This window comes from Pseudorca crassidens, chromosome 16, assembly GCF_039906515.1.
Source record: "Pseudorca crassidens isolate mPseCra1 chromosome 16, mPseCra1.hap1, whole genome shotgun sequence".
Taxonomy (NCBI): Eukaryota; Metazoa; Chordata; class Mammalia; order Artiodactyla; family Delphinidae; genus Pseudorca; species Pseudorca crassidens.
Genome location: NC_090311.1, coordinates 78123327 through 78138121, shown reverse-complemented (window position 1 = coordinate 78138121; position 14795 = coordinate 78123327). Strand labels below are relative to the sequence as shown.

Below are 14795 nucleotides of genomic sequence, written 5' to 3'. Positions count from 1 at the left end.
TAGCACCTTTTCTAACTGGATGACTCCCATTGTAGGGAAGACTGTCTGCAACGTGAGTATAAATAATGAGGCAGTTATCCCTCTGGAAGGTTCCCCTGAGTAACCAAGAATAGCCTCATTTGGGGGAGATCTCTGCAGTCATCTTAGGGCTACAGGACCTCCTGGTGGTGGTTCCTTAAACTCTTGAGGGTCTCTTAGGCCCACCCCTCTAAAGTACCAGCCCATGTGGTTTTGGAAAGGAGGCAAATTAATGCTTGGCTTCTACACAAGAAGTGGGGCCCCAGAAGGTCACATGGATCCAACAGAAAGAAAATGTTGTTGACAATTGTTGGAAACCCCCTAGTGTGACCCAAATCCGTGGAAGGGCACAGGTTGAGCGCCTCCCAAGAGGCTGGTAAGCCCTAGAGTTCTTAGTTCAGCTTGGATTATGAGTCTAGTCCTTGCTTTGCTGCAAGCCCAGTTTGCTCATTTTGTCCACGCCACCAACTAGCAGCATTTGCTCCCCTCGTGGAATGACTGAGCAGTGTCTACAGGAATGGGGGTGGGGAAGATGTTCACAGGTGTTGACAGCTGGTTTGTGTGGGAGATGCAGGAGTTGGGGGCATTCCCTGCTGTTTCCGGTGGCCTCCTCTGTCAGGCTAAGAGGACGGCAATCAGATCATGGTCAGAGCTATCTGGCCATGGGGATGGCAGACTCAGCAGTCAGTTCAATTTAAGGGACTTGCCAGAATTCACTGGGGCATTTTCATTTGTGAGGAAGGTCTCAGGGGCTGTTCTGAAAGACAAAGATTATTAATGTCTCTCCCTTCCCTACCCCTCACCCCCACCCCTGCCCCCCAGCCCTGTACCTGGGTATTTCCATTTCTCCATCAACCACAAAATCAGTGAGTAGCTGTAACTTCACCTTTTCTAATCATCCTCTACTCTACCCAGACCTTTTGTCTTGAATGGCCACATGCAAAAGGGAAAAAGGCATCTTTTAAAAACTTCCAGAGATCTATTATGCTCCCCAACCTTGGCCCACGTGGGCCATTGCAGAGGGACTCTGCGAACAGTGTTCTCCCCCAAGTGGACCTTATCTTCAGAAAGGCGGAACTATGGTAGACCCCAAAACCAGGAAAGCAAGAATGAATGGGCCATCAGACTAACGCAGCATCAATCCGTTTTCATCCTTGGTTTGAAGCCTCAAGGTTCAGTTTCCCAACAGAATTTTCATCTTGGCTTAGTGCGGCTCACTTGCCCACCCCTGAGGAAGAAAACCTCAGCTGGCAGTTCTGCTAAGACCGTCTGGAATTGAGGAGGGTAGTATCTCAGGGGAAGAGGGAAGGATATTGATCAGGCAAACCCAACACATGTCCATTAGAGGAGGTTACATTTTTTTGTCACGGTTCCCTATTAGCACCTTCTTGACTGTTAAGGGAAAATCACTCATGACACTTGGTAAAGATGGTAAAGAAGACTTCATTCTTGGGGGCAGGGGCGCTGCTACAATGGGGTTTTGTAGTACAGGAGAGAGATCTGACTCAACTCCAAATACAACAAGGACAAGTGGAGATTTAGAGCCAAAGAGCGGGCTGAAACATCAGGGGAAGGGTGGGGGCATTCTGGCTAAATCAAATGGACAGGATTATTGCTGAAGGCGGGCCAGGGGAATAAAATATCAAGGGTGGGAGATAAGGAATTTGATCAGATATCAAGGGTAGGGGATTTTCTGACAAATCGACTCAACAGGATTCTTGCTAAAACTGGACTGAATGGGCAGAGCCACTGGACTAAAGAACAGAGCCCGAGATCAGGGTCTCGTCAGAAAGAGGACTCGAAGGAGCGTGACTCCACTTTGGTCAAGCAGACAGGCTTTGTCATGGCCCATCCTATTTTTTGCAGTCACCCATTTCCCTAATTCTTTGATCAAACACACAGTGAGTGAGAAGCATTAAAACAACAACCACCACCACAACAATAAGAAGAACAGCAAATGTAAGCACAGGGGCCGTGCAAGGATTTACCTCATCAGATTTGATTCCATGATTGAGTCGCTACCATCACTTGACTTAATTATTGAAATAAGATGTAGTGTAGTAACTCATGACATTTTCTTGAGTAGAAGAATATGTGGTCTTTCTAGACCTGCACTGTACAAATACTACAGCCAGCAGCCACACGTGGCTACTGACCCCTTGCAGTGTGGCTAGTTTACACTGAGACATGCTGTAAATGTAAAACACACACTGGTTTTCAAAGACGTTGTATGACCAAAAGTCAGACGGTACGGCAACTCCGAGACTGCAGACACTGGGAGTAATGTACAACCGATGGGAGCAGCACTGAATAGAGGAGGGTCAACTTGTTAGTCTTGACGTCAGAAAGACCATGGGGAGAAGTATACTTATACTCCTGGAGTGTGTGGGCAGAGGCCAGTCAGGATAACTTTTTTTTTTTTTTTTTGCGGTACACGGGCCTCTCACTGTTGTGGCTTCTCCCGCTGCAGAGCACAGGCTCCGGACGCGCAGGCTCAGCGGCCATGGCTCACGGGCCCAGCCGCTCCGCGGCACGTGGGATCCTCCCGGACCGGGGCACGAACCCGCGTCCCCTGCATTGGCAGGCGGACTCTCAACCACTGCGCCACCAGGGAAGCCCAGGATAACTTGTTTTGTGATTCTGTATATGGACAAAACAATTCATTGCGGACGACACCTGCGTGCTTCACATTTTCAAAGGAAAATGATCAACATGTGTACAGATCACAGTCAAACATGAATCATGTTTGAAATGCATTTTGACCTACCCCAATCCAGCAAAGTGTATCCTTGCACAGCTTAGCATCTCTATTTTGTTATTTGGCTGCTCTCATTCTTGAAATCCCAACACAGATCCCACCCCTTGCCTGAGGACTGTAAACTAACTACCTCACTATCAAAGGCCAAAGTGATTTATTCAAAACAACCTAAGTTTGAGTGGATACAGTGCCAGGTGCTGCTCTGGGTGCCCGTGACACGGCAGTAAACAAAACAGGCAAACATCTTGCTCTCATGGAGCCCATATATCAGTGGTCTCACTCCTCTGAATTTTTATGTTTATTCTTTCTTCCATTTATCAGACTGCTCTTTCTTTTTAGTTATCTTTCCATATATGTACATATATATGTATTACGGTATTAAGGGGAAAATCCTTTCCTTATCAGTATTAATATAAAGTTATTATGGGTGTTGTTTAGAATTTCACTTTTATCTTGGAGGTATTTCAGGTGATCCCCTTGGAGGACTGGTTAAACCTTCTGTGGCAGGAGCTTTCCTAGCGAGGGCAGTAGTGTGAAAGGTGAAAAAACTGTCATTCTTACATTAAGAAAAAGCATCGCAATGCCTTAAACACAGATATGCTGTTCAGCTATAAAAAGTCTACAAGGGTGTCAAATGTGTGTGGCCAACTAATGGCCTTCAGCTCAGAGGCTGAAGAACAAGGGGAAATTCCTCTAGTTAATGACTCTCCTTGATGGAGGCTTGACAATGGCCTTGACCCATTTACTGTAATGTGTGAGTAATTGTACAAGTTAAGAAAATTGCACTGGGCACTTACATTTCCATGATACCATCAAGGAAACTGTTGTTCTATTAAAATTTTGTAGTTCCTGATTTAGGAATAAGGCTAATGAGCAATTCTGTATCAGGGTCAAAGTAATGGGATAAAAATGTAATGAACAGTTTATTTGTACTTCTGGAGTAAGCTGAATTATGATTAATGACAGTTGGACACTGGTAACTGTTTTTTATTTTTACGGCATAATAGAGATATTAGAAGGTGGGTAAAAGGCTTTGGAGGAGGCAGAAGATTTATTTACTGATGACTGAGGTATAAACCGCAATTTGTGCTTGGTGATAAGATTGCCGATATTTACTGATTCCTTTCTTGGCATGTCAACAGGATTAAAAAGTAACTAGAATGAGTCCATTGTTTTTCTTAAATGTTTATGGAGCTATAAAACTCTCAAGTTTTCTTTACAAGACAGGATTAGGCATTTGGGGATAAAGTTAGAAGGATGCGTATCGCTCAAAGCGGTTACAAAGTGAGAAATGTCCGTTAGAGGAAAGCTAATTTTTATAACCAACAGATTGACTGGACTAATGAGCGTTGTGTCCAGGATGGAAAAATGCAATACATTCCATGACTGGTAAAACTTGCTCTATAAGGCTGCCCCTCTGTTGCACAAACTGTCTTCTGTACAAGGCATAACAGCATTCAGAAAATCAGTTCACAGAACTGGGCTGTTGACATTGCCTTTCATCTCCCATCCACTCCACAGCTGCACGCCTGCCGTCCTCAGGTCACTGATCATGTTCTTGGAATCTGCTTGTCCCCCCGAGTGGGAGGGACCCCTCAGGGACAGCTCTTCTTCCACAATATCAGTCTATCTTCCTCCACTCTTATCTCATACTTAACTACGTGGTCACGCCAGATAATGTCACCAACTTTCAGGAACCAGAAACCACCACCAGATGATAAAATCACTGGCAAACAGAAGGAAGAAATGCCCTGTGTCTTCCTCCACCGTTCAAGGCAGAGCCAGCGTGGTGAGCGCGCTCAGGACACTGCGGTCCTTTTGCAGAATCAGGCACTTCAACCCTGCAGGTCCTTGGTAGGGCTGCATGGAGCCCAGAGAAGACAGGAAGGGAACGCACAGTAAAAGGGAACAGATGCGCTTCAGCTTCATGGGAACAGAGCCCACATCTATTTTTATTTCTACTTTTATCTCACCCCTGTAAACCTACATGATAGCACAGTGCCTGGAGCAGAGGAGAGTAAGCTCTCCAAATCTGACAACTACTGCTATTCGTACTACCAGGTACTTTCCACAAAGGCCCCAATGGCACAGCTGCCCCCAGCTCCCTCACTGCTCTGCGCAAGGCCTGTTGTACTTAACACAATGAAGAATCATACTCTTAGGTTAAACACGTTTAACAGGGTCCAGATGACATCAGCCATGCTGTATTGTAGGACCTCTGAAGGTGACTAGTGTTTACTTCTCTTATTAAGAGGATGGCTCCCCACATACACACTACTGTACATAAAACAGGTAAATAACAAGGACCTACTGTATAGCAAAGGAAACTCTACTCAATATTTTGTAAAACCTATAAGGGAAAAGAATCTGAAAAAGAACACATATGTATGTGTGTGTGTATATATATATACATACACACACATATGTGTAACTGAATCACTTTGCTGTACACCTGAAACTAACACAACACTGTAAATCAACTATACTTCAATTAAAAAAATATTAAATTAAAAAAAAAAAAAAAAGAAGAGGATGGCTCCCCAGATCTCCCTCTTCGACTCTCTGAACCTGCGCCTGGAGTCCAGCACCAGTACTCCATTTACAATCATATGAATTTCTTATTATCACAGAAAAGATATCACTAGAAACAAAAGTAAACATCACTTATCTCCCTCGTTTAAAATGTAAGGCATTCTCTCTCTCTCTCTCTCTCTCACACACACACACACACATACACACACACACACACACACACACACACACACACATTCACAAAATCAAAACCCATAACAAGACCTTTCCCTTCTAATTACTCAGCCAGGTCATTCTTTGCGCCTGCCGCTGCTCCATTACCACACTCCTCCTTGCTCTGCCCCCAACCCCATTCTGTGACTGCAGTGCAACCAGTGATAGCACCTTCTATCCCCCTCCAGAAGTCTGATGTCAGCACACTCTCCCCCTCTTCCCCATGCCCCCAGGCGCTAGCAGGATTTCCCCTTGTGATCCGCCCTCTCAGCGCTTTCCCACTCTTCTCAAGGGGAAGTAACCATCACTTCTCATCCAGGGTTGTCATGTACCTTCTACACTGTAATGGTCAGCCCAGTTAAGAGATTGGGAACTGAAGGACCTGTGTCTGGTTACGTAGAAAACAAACTCTGCGGCTTGGTACACATGACGCCACCACATGGGGGTAGAATTAGAGGTTGAGGAATTGCCTGAGGTCTCACATCTGGTTAGAAGCAGAACAAAGACGTCCAGACATGAGGAATGTTGGAATTGGATAGGATGTCAGTAACCATCCATCTCAATGTCCTCAGCTATGAAGAGTTAACACACAGACGCACACTACAAGGGGGATTCTCTGGCTAAATTACTTTGGTTGTTTCTTGATACCCAAACCCAAATGATGACTCCCCTGTGGAATCACCACCACCTCCCTGTGGCTGACCCACTTCAACGCAGCCTCGGTATAAGATGTCACGGGAAACCTGAAAAAACTTTGGGGCCAGCCCAATACCTCAACTCCTGCCGAGACAACAGCAAAAGTTCATGATTCCAGGCCTACCTCTCATGCTTTATTTGTTACCTCCTAAATCTGGTAATCCCATCCTCATCTTCTTTCCCCCCAAAATCCACCACTTCCTGGGAACCTTCCAGATGTTTCTCACCGCTACAATCCAGTGGAAAACAACGGACTGAAACCACTGAGTGGATACTGATGTCAATTTTTCACACCGTGTACGCTACATAGCACCCTGTTCTGTGTTTTTAACAGGGTGCCTGGTTGCCTAGGCCTCTGAAGGTCCAGTACCTGTAATAATTTGTAAGTAGCTGGAGGTGGATTTTGACTAGAGTTTATCATGCAACTCTCTGAAGCAGTAAGTCACCAGACCAGTGAATGAGACAGGCGCACCCCCAGAGGCTTGGACGGCCCTCCCTTCAAAGATACACATTCATGCTGAACAGTCACTCCCTCCCTGAGGCAAAGGATGGCCATCCAAAATCAGACTGTGACCTCACAAAGTTGCTGCTACACTGTGCAGGCAGTGTTAAGGGACCCATTTCCTTGCCTTCACTCAATGCTAAAACCCCTCCTATTCTATACACTAGCTTCCTCTCAAAATTCCAACCAACCAATAGAGGCAAATGGGTAATTTTCTACATGATAACAAAAGTTCAAGGGTATATATTTGGAAACAAATAATTTTGTACTCTGTTGGCTTTGTTATTTTAATAGAATTATTTATAAGAGAGGCATTTAGAAAGGGCTTTTGATTTTCCAATTTAAGTTTGAACTTATCCTAAGTTGGTCATTTATTCTCTCCCCTCTCTCCAGTGAATTTATTTCATGTCCTACTTTCTTTCACATGAGAATAATCTAACCTCAAAGAAATTCCATCTGCATGGGAAATTTGAAGGCATTTTCTCTTCTCCCATTGTTCATTAATTTTCTATTAATGAACAAATTCCTTGTAATTAAATAGTAATATAATTTCAAGAGAACATTCACATGCAAAGCAATGTACTTTGATTCTGTACTCTTAGATTGACAACAAAGCTTTTGAAAAAATAAAGAGAGCATAAGTTAGTGGGCAGTTTTCAAATTCAACCATAATTAAAACTACATAAATCATATAATATGCATGTGGAATATAGAAAGGAAACACCAATTACACCAAACAAGAGTTTGATTTGTTTGCACAAATGTTAGGGGAATCTTACCTTTTTTGAGACTTATGTTAATGTGGATATATTATCTGGAAAATAAAAATGCAACAAAATTTAAAATCAGGGTTTCTGCTTGAAATCTGTGAGCTAGAGAGACGAGGAAGCTTGGGGGTGGGGGAGTGCGTGGTGGGTTATATTACCAGCCTCTGTACAGCAGAATGCGATCTGTCCGTGGACGAGGCATTCTTGTCACCATTTGTGCTTTCTTTCTTCCCCAATCTAGGAAGTGTGCTAACAAATTGCTAGGATGAAACCCTAAACTCAGGCTTTCCTAAAACAGTATTCGGAAAAGTCTAACATCATAGGTTACAAGATGAGAGGGGCCCTAAGGGACACAGGGTTTAAAATTACTTGATATTTATGGAGGTGCTTGAAGTTCTTGTACCCAAGCAAGGGTGGGGTTGGGTATGAAGAAACCACCAACATAATTCAGCCGTTAATCTCATTTGTAGTGTGTGTGTGTGTGTGTGTGTGTGTGTGTGTGAATTTGTCATAGCTGAGCTGTTTGTACTCTCACTCTACTACCAGGCTGTGAAAAAAAAAGTTTCATGGTCAATGTCTCCACCAACATTTGAAATTATGTACAACTAGCTATTAGTATTAGCTAATTATAATTCTTAATTAATAACTAATAATAGCTAATTAATTGGTTTCAGTATTTTTATTGTCTGTCTCATGAACTGGTCAAAAATAAAAGTTTTGCTGAGCAAGGTTTTTTTTACCTGTTGAAAGAGAAGGGGAAAATGTAAAGCACAAAAGGATTAAATTTTGAAATGCATAAAGTCTGATTCTATACTCTATTGGGCAGAGTCTAGTGGAGCTTGGTAACTTAGGTACCTGCCTATTGTTGTGACAGCAGATGCAGAGGCGTCCAGAGTGAGGATGATGAAGATGTTATTTATGGAAGCGAAAACATTTGTTCAACCTGAATTTGCCATAATTCAAAATGGGGATGCGGGCTTCCCTGGTGGTGCAGTGGTTGAGAGTCCGCCTGCCGATGTAGGGGACACGGGTTCGTGCTCCGGTCTGGGTAGATCCCACATGCCGTGGAGCGGCTGGGCCCCGTGAGCCACGGCCGCTGGGCCTGCGCATCCGGAGCCTGTGCTCCGCAACGGGAGAGGCCACAACAGTGAGAGGCCCGTGTATCGCGCAAAAAAAAAAAAAAAAAAAAAGGGGGATGTACTATGCCATCCCAGGTACTCTAAAGGTTTTACATGCCACAGTCATTTAATTTTTTTTTTAACCAAGATTAAACAATATCTGTATTTTTTTGTGTGTCTTCTGCTATCCGCTTAAAGAATGCTGAAAATCACACCTCTATCAATGAAGTGCTTATGTGCTGAAAACAACAGACACTCAAATTTCTTAATTTAAAGGGTAAATAATCAAATTTTAAATTATGCCCACTAACAACTGAGCTTCAGGGCACAGATAGGAGTTAACACTTGATCAGTGTTCTAGTTTTACCTTTTTTTTTTTTTAAATGGATGGTGTTATCTTAACAGAACTCCAAGAGTTCTTTTTTTTTTAATATTTATTTATTCATTTATTTATTATTTGGTTGTGCCAGGTCTTAGTTGCGGCAGGCAGACTCCTTAGTTGCAGCTCGCCGGCTCCTTAATTGTGGCATGCTAACTCTCAGTTGCGGCATGCATGTGGGATCTAGTTCCCTGGCCAGGGATCGAACCCAGGCCCCTTGCACTGGGAACGCAGAGTCTCATCCACTGAGCCACCAGGGAAGTCCCCAAGAGTTCTTATATAGAATATGGATGATCAGCATGACTCTGATGCTTAGTAGAGCATCTTGCTCTAATAAGATATAAGCGTACAGACATCAATTTTCAAATGATTACCTCCAGGAAATTCTTATGCTTAACATAACATTAATTTAAAAAACATTTATATGCAATACAAAGAATTGATGTCGTCATTTCTTTAGCAGAATTATTACTGGCATTGTTTTTCATTCATCTTTGAGAGTCCTACTGAGGATGCTTGGTTCCCTTCTAAGTACTGAAAAAAAGAGACTAAAAAAATTTGGGGAGGGCTCCTTGGGTCACTCTTTCCTACCATCCCTATTGGTACATAAGGAAAGGGGGTTGAAAACCTGGAGAGAGGGAGCCAAGGGAAATGGAAAGGTAACTGGCTGAGATGCGAGAACAAGAAGTTTCACCAAAATATAAGCTTTCAGGGAGCAGAAGATGGGATCTCTGCTTCCAGCTGGGAGCAGAGAGTATGGGAGCTTCAGCAAGAGAAACACGCAAAATCCCGATAATTACCAGGTTCTGGAAGGGTGGGGTCCCCCAGATAGCCGCTAGGCTACAAACCTTGCCTCTTCCCACTTCCATTAAAAAAAATAAAAATAAAAAATTAAACCCTACAGTGCCCTCTTCTTATCTCTCTTCCCTCTGCAAAGAGGGTAAAAATCAGGGAATCTCAGGTACAAAAAAAAATGAGTGACCAACAATCACAAACATTTCAGGAAAATCAAAACATAAAAGAAGAACAGCTTTAACATATGCATAAAAAAAAAAAAACTTTTTTTTTTTAAGAGAGAATTTGCACCTGAGGAAACTTCTTTTAAAGTTATCAGGCCATTAAAGTCAGCATAATTAAAATAATCATAGGGATAAACAAGAATATCACATCATGAAATGAGAGCAGGCAGTTACGAAAAGAGTTAACCAGATATCTTGGAAATACAAACAGCTACTGAAATAAAACCTTTCAAGAGATGGGCTGAATAGCAGAATAGTCACTGCTGAAAACCAAACCAGAGAGCTGGAATACCAAGGCAAAGAATTGTTTCAGAACGCAACACAAGGGATAAAAAGATAAAAGCTATGAATGACAGGTAGAAAAATCTGGAAGACAGATCTAAAATTTTCCGCACAGGTCCACAGATATCCCATTGATTTGGCTGTCATCTTTCCTGCTCTTCTTCATAGCCAAAATTCAAGCATCTTAGAGGTTGGGCTTTTCCCCAGAGTTATTGCTGGCTTCCGGCCCGTAGTGCTGGTTTGGGCCCCGGTTTTTCCCCCGGGATTCCCCTACCAGCACGTGTAACTTCCTGGGCTTCAGACAGGCTCCCCCAGGAAGTCCAGGACCACCAGCAGCTTCAGTGCAACCCAGTCCCACCCTGCGCCTCCCCAACCTACACTTAGGCACACGCTGCCAGTCAAGTGCCAGTCCGAAGCGACGCTCCCGGACGGTGAGTGACTCCAGGCGTCAGAGGATCAGATCTCAATCCATGGATGAGAAAGCTCCCGAGCCCTAGGAAGCCCGGCGGGGAAGCAGAGAAGCTGAGCACCAACACCCCCTTTGAATCACAGCTCGCCCAGCCGTTTCAGGCCCCGCCCATTCACCGTGGCCGCGCCCCCGATCGCGGGGTCTTGTGGGAGTTGTGGTTCCGCGCAGCCGCGAGACCGCCTCGAGCCAGAAGGCGGGAGCGATGGCGGAGCAAACCTGGGAGCTATGTACAGCTGAGGGGGCCGGTCCGCCTCCCCGGCCTCCTGGGCCACCTCAGCGAATGAGACGGCACCGCGCGGGCCTCCAAAACAAGGAGGTGCGGGCGCACGGAGCGGTGCGCCTTTCCATCCCTCTCGCCTTGGTCGCGCTCCCACATCCTTCGTTAGTGCATCTAAAGACTGCACTTCTTCTGCCCTGAATTTGCACGGCCCTGAGGGCCCAGAATTTGGCCTGAAGTTTCCGAAGATAGGGCTGTCCTCCTCTGCTTCGTCTCACTGTAAAAAGAGGCTGCTTTCAGAAACCCGGCACCTGCACGGCCCACATTTGCAAACACAAGGACCAAGACCTTAGAAGTTCCGTTGCTCACAGAACTGCAGGGTGAAGCTGCAACACGTGAACCTCCTGTACAGAAGGTGCCTGCCTTTTCTCCGGTCCTTCTCTTGATAAAAATCCCTGAATGAACCCAGTTCAAGTTTAGGTTGTGGTAAAGTATTCCAATCCCAAGTGCTGAATGCTGACAACTTTCTACAGATTTTGTTAACTGAACCAAACTTGGGGTCCCTAGCTGGCGCTAAGGCAGTAAAGCCAGTCTACTGACACCTGGTGGTGGTGACGGGAAGTGCAGCGTTTATTGCAGGCGCCAAGCAAGGAGTCGAGGCAGGCTCGTGTTTAAAAGGCCTGAACTCCCTGAGGCTTTCAGGGGAAGGTTTTTAAAGACAGGGGGAAGGAGAGGGCTTGTGAGGTGTGTGATCAGCTCGTGGACATTCTTCTGATTGGTTGGTGGTGAGGTTATTGGAAGTCAGCATCATCAACCTTCTGATTCTAACAGGTCTGGGGTCTAGGTGCTTGTCAGCAGCACACAGTTAACTTCTTCCACCTGGTGAGGGTTTCAGTATCTGCCAAAGACCTCAAAGGACGTGGCTCAGAATATTATCTGTATCCCTTGAGAAGGAAGGAAAGGTCCTTGATTTTGTTTAATGGCTGAACTATTATTATTTTGCCTTGTTTGACTGTTTTCCTTTCTTTCTGCATTTTCTCACTTCTCTGGTTAAATTTACTCTTTGGAACTTGGGGAAGGCCTCAGAGGCTAAAGTTTCTCTACAGACAAGAGGCAGGCAGAGGACATGGGGGGCAGGGGTCTTCTTCCAGGAAGACCCCGTAGGGTCCTGCTTGGTTACAAGTTTGGCTGGTGTATTTAAAAAGAGACCAGAACTTTCTCCTGTGTCAGCCCAATAAATAATTTATTTTAATCAGAGTGTATCGGAGGAAAAAACCTTTTCCTTCTACCCAACTAGGTTCTCCAGCTGAGGGCCTTGGAAATTAAACTGATAAAAGACGTGTGGGACTTTCACAAGGAAAATATACTCAAGATGGTGGCCAAGTGATTGAGGCTTAAATATCATCTTAGGCTAAACAAAGGAAAAGAAGTCTGGGACTTCTGGGAGAGTTGAGGCAGGTTAGAAGAAGTTGAGAGGAGGAAATATGGAAAGGTTGTCTTGTGCAGCTAATAGTCTCAGATTGTAAGAGTTGTCTCTGGGTGTAGCCATCTTCCTGACACTGAGGCAACTTTACAAATGGAAATTTCCTTTTTTTTGTTTTTGTTTTTTTATTTTTTGGCCACGCCGCATGGCATGTGGAATCTTAGTTCCCTGACCAGGGATGGAACCCACACCCCCTGCATTGGAAGTGTGGAGTCTTAACCACTGGACTGCCAGGGAAGTCCCAGAAATTTCCTTTATAAATGTACATTTCCTTTGCAAAAGAGGAAATTTGTACTCTATTATAGTCAGTTAAGGGGAAGTAAAGAACTTTTCCTGCATCTGTTGGCTCTCAATTCCCTGTAGCTCAAAATAATCCGTGTGCCAAATAGTCATACTTTGGAGTGGCTAGTCCGGTCACCTTCAAGACATTATTGAAAGAGCTGGCAGGCTGTGTGGTCGAAGGTGCTCAGAGAAGCTGGTCAGTAATAATGGCACTAAGGGTAGTGAATTTACAGAGCGCTCATGTACCACAAGGCCGGTCTTTCCTTTAGAGTATCACAGGACTCTTCACTATAACTCCGTGAGTTGGGCATGATCAATTTCTCTGGCCCGGGTAACTCTATCACTGAATGTTAGAGTTGAGCCCTCAATTGAGGCAGCAGAGGCCAGGGTGGTTACCTTCCACCTACCACAGACCTGGGCTCTGTTTGAGCTCTGCTGAAAAGAACCGTGTGACCTTGGGCCAGCTGTTCATCTCTTGGCCTTCCTTCCTCATGTGTATCTGCACACAGCTATGTTAGGTGGTGGGAAAAATTACTTTCACTCTGAGACTGTGGGGCTGCTGAGCACCCACCACGCACAAGACACTTGCTGACACAAAGAGATGTTAGACTAAGGTTAGTGTTTAAAATGGAGACTCTTTTTGGTGAAGTTGCGGAAACGTGTAATAATGCTGTAAGTGTCTGTTAAATGAGATGGTATCTTTTCATCCCTTGATTTTTCTGCCTTTTGCCCAGAGAGCAGGCACCAGATATTCAGCTTTTGGTGTTGCTTAGCAAAAAGACAGGCTCTTTCCTTTGGAGCTCATTAGTTCTCTTGTAGCTAGAAATGTATTTTTTTTCTCTTCTGCTCTGTGTTCTGAGGCTTAAAGATTCTAAGATACTAAGCACTGCGTTGGTAATCCCGTTGTACAAGGCTGTTATTTTTCTCCTTTGAAGATGAACTCTTAATCATTTAGATACTTAAAAGCCTAGATACAGCACAGTTTATTCCTCTAATGTACTGACCTCAAATGCCAAGTAGGTTTTGCAGCGCCTACCCAGGAAACAAATCCTGGATTGTGCACAGGTGACTTACACACATTAAAGTGCCATGAGAAACCCAGGGATTTTTGGGTGAAAATGTCAGAGTAAGAGAAAAGGCTAGAATGTTGGAGGCCATACTTAGGGTCAGAACCCAGCATCTTCACTTGTTGGTCTGTGTGACCTTGGACAAATTAATTAACCCCTCTAAGGCTTAGTTCCTTCATCCATAAAATTATAATAATAAATCATAGAATTTTTTTAAGGACCAAGTGAAAAACACTATGATATACATTTAGTATAAAATATTGCCAATTAGAGAATGTCTCTCACAATTCAGCTTTACAGGGATTAGGTCGTTAGCCAGTGCAGTCACTGACCTTTAACACACCTTGAAAGAACTTCAGGGAGATAAGGAATGAGGCACTGTGCTCTGGGAAAACTGGCAGTAAAGAGCTTCAGTTAGTTAGATATTTTCAAGAGAAAATGTTACAAACCCAATTTCTTGCATCTTCCTATACTTAGAAAGTACTAAAATGATTAGGATATTTGTGCTTAATGACTAGAAGTAACCTTCTACCAAGATGTGTGTTTAATTGCACATACCCCTTTTCCAGAATCACACATATACTGACCTACCCCCTTACCTCTTTGGAGCAGTTCCTCAGAGCTGTCTGAGAGGCTGTCTCCTGGCCTATAGTCCTCAGTAAGTCCCCAAATAAAACTGAAACTCACAGCTCTCATGTTGTGCATTTTTATTTCAGTTGACAGTTTTGGCAACCATGAAGGGACCTGGAGCAGACTTCTCTCTTTGCCTGAACTCTACAAGGATCTGGAGCCTTGGTACCAGCAGGGACCCTTGTGTCCGTCTGCCTCTTTGGCGAGTCCACATGAATTTGGGTGAGTCTCTCCTGGTTCTCTGGTCTCCCAATTATTGGTTCATGATCTTGAGTTTTATTTGGTGGTGTATTACAAGTACCTGGCCCCCCAGTTGAAAGATACTGGGGGCACCCAGTTGAAAAACACTGGGGAAAAGTGGCC

General features: G+C 44.3%; 1 long non-coding RNA gene across 2 annotated transcripts in view; it reads right to left on the bottom strand.

Moving 5' to 3' along the window:
• LOC137209381 (uncharacterized) overlaps positions 1–10849 on the bottom strand; it is a 42496-nt gene extending 31647 nt beyond the window's left edge. For both annotated transcript variants that reach the window (XR_010936025.1, XR_010936026.1), the window contains exons 1-2: positions 10663–10849; positions 7499–7533 (exon numbers count right to left, since the gene is read on the bottom strand). This is a non-coding gene — a long non-coding RNA (uncharacterized lncRNA). The remainder of the gene's footprint in view (positions 1–7498; positions 7534–10662) is intronic.
• Between the last annotated feature and the right edge of the window lie 3946 nt (positions 10850–14795).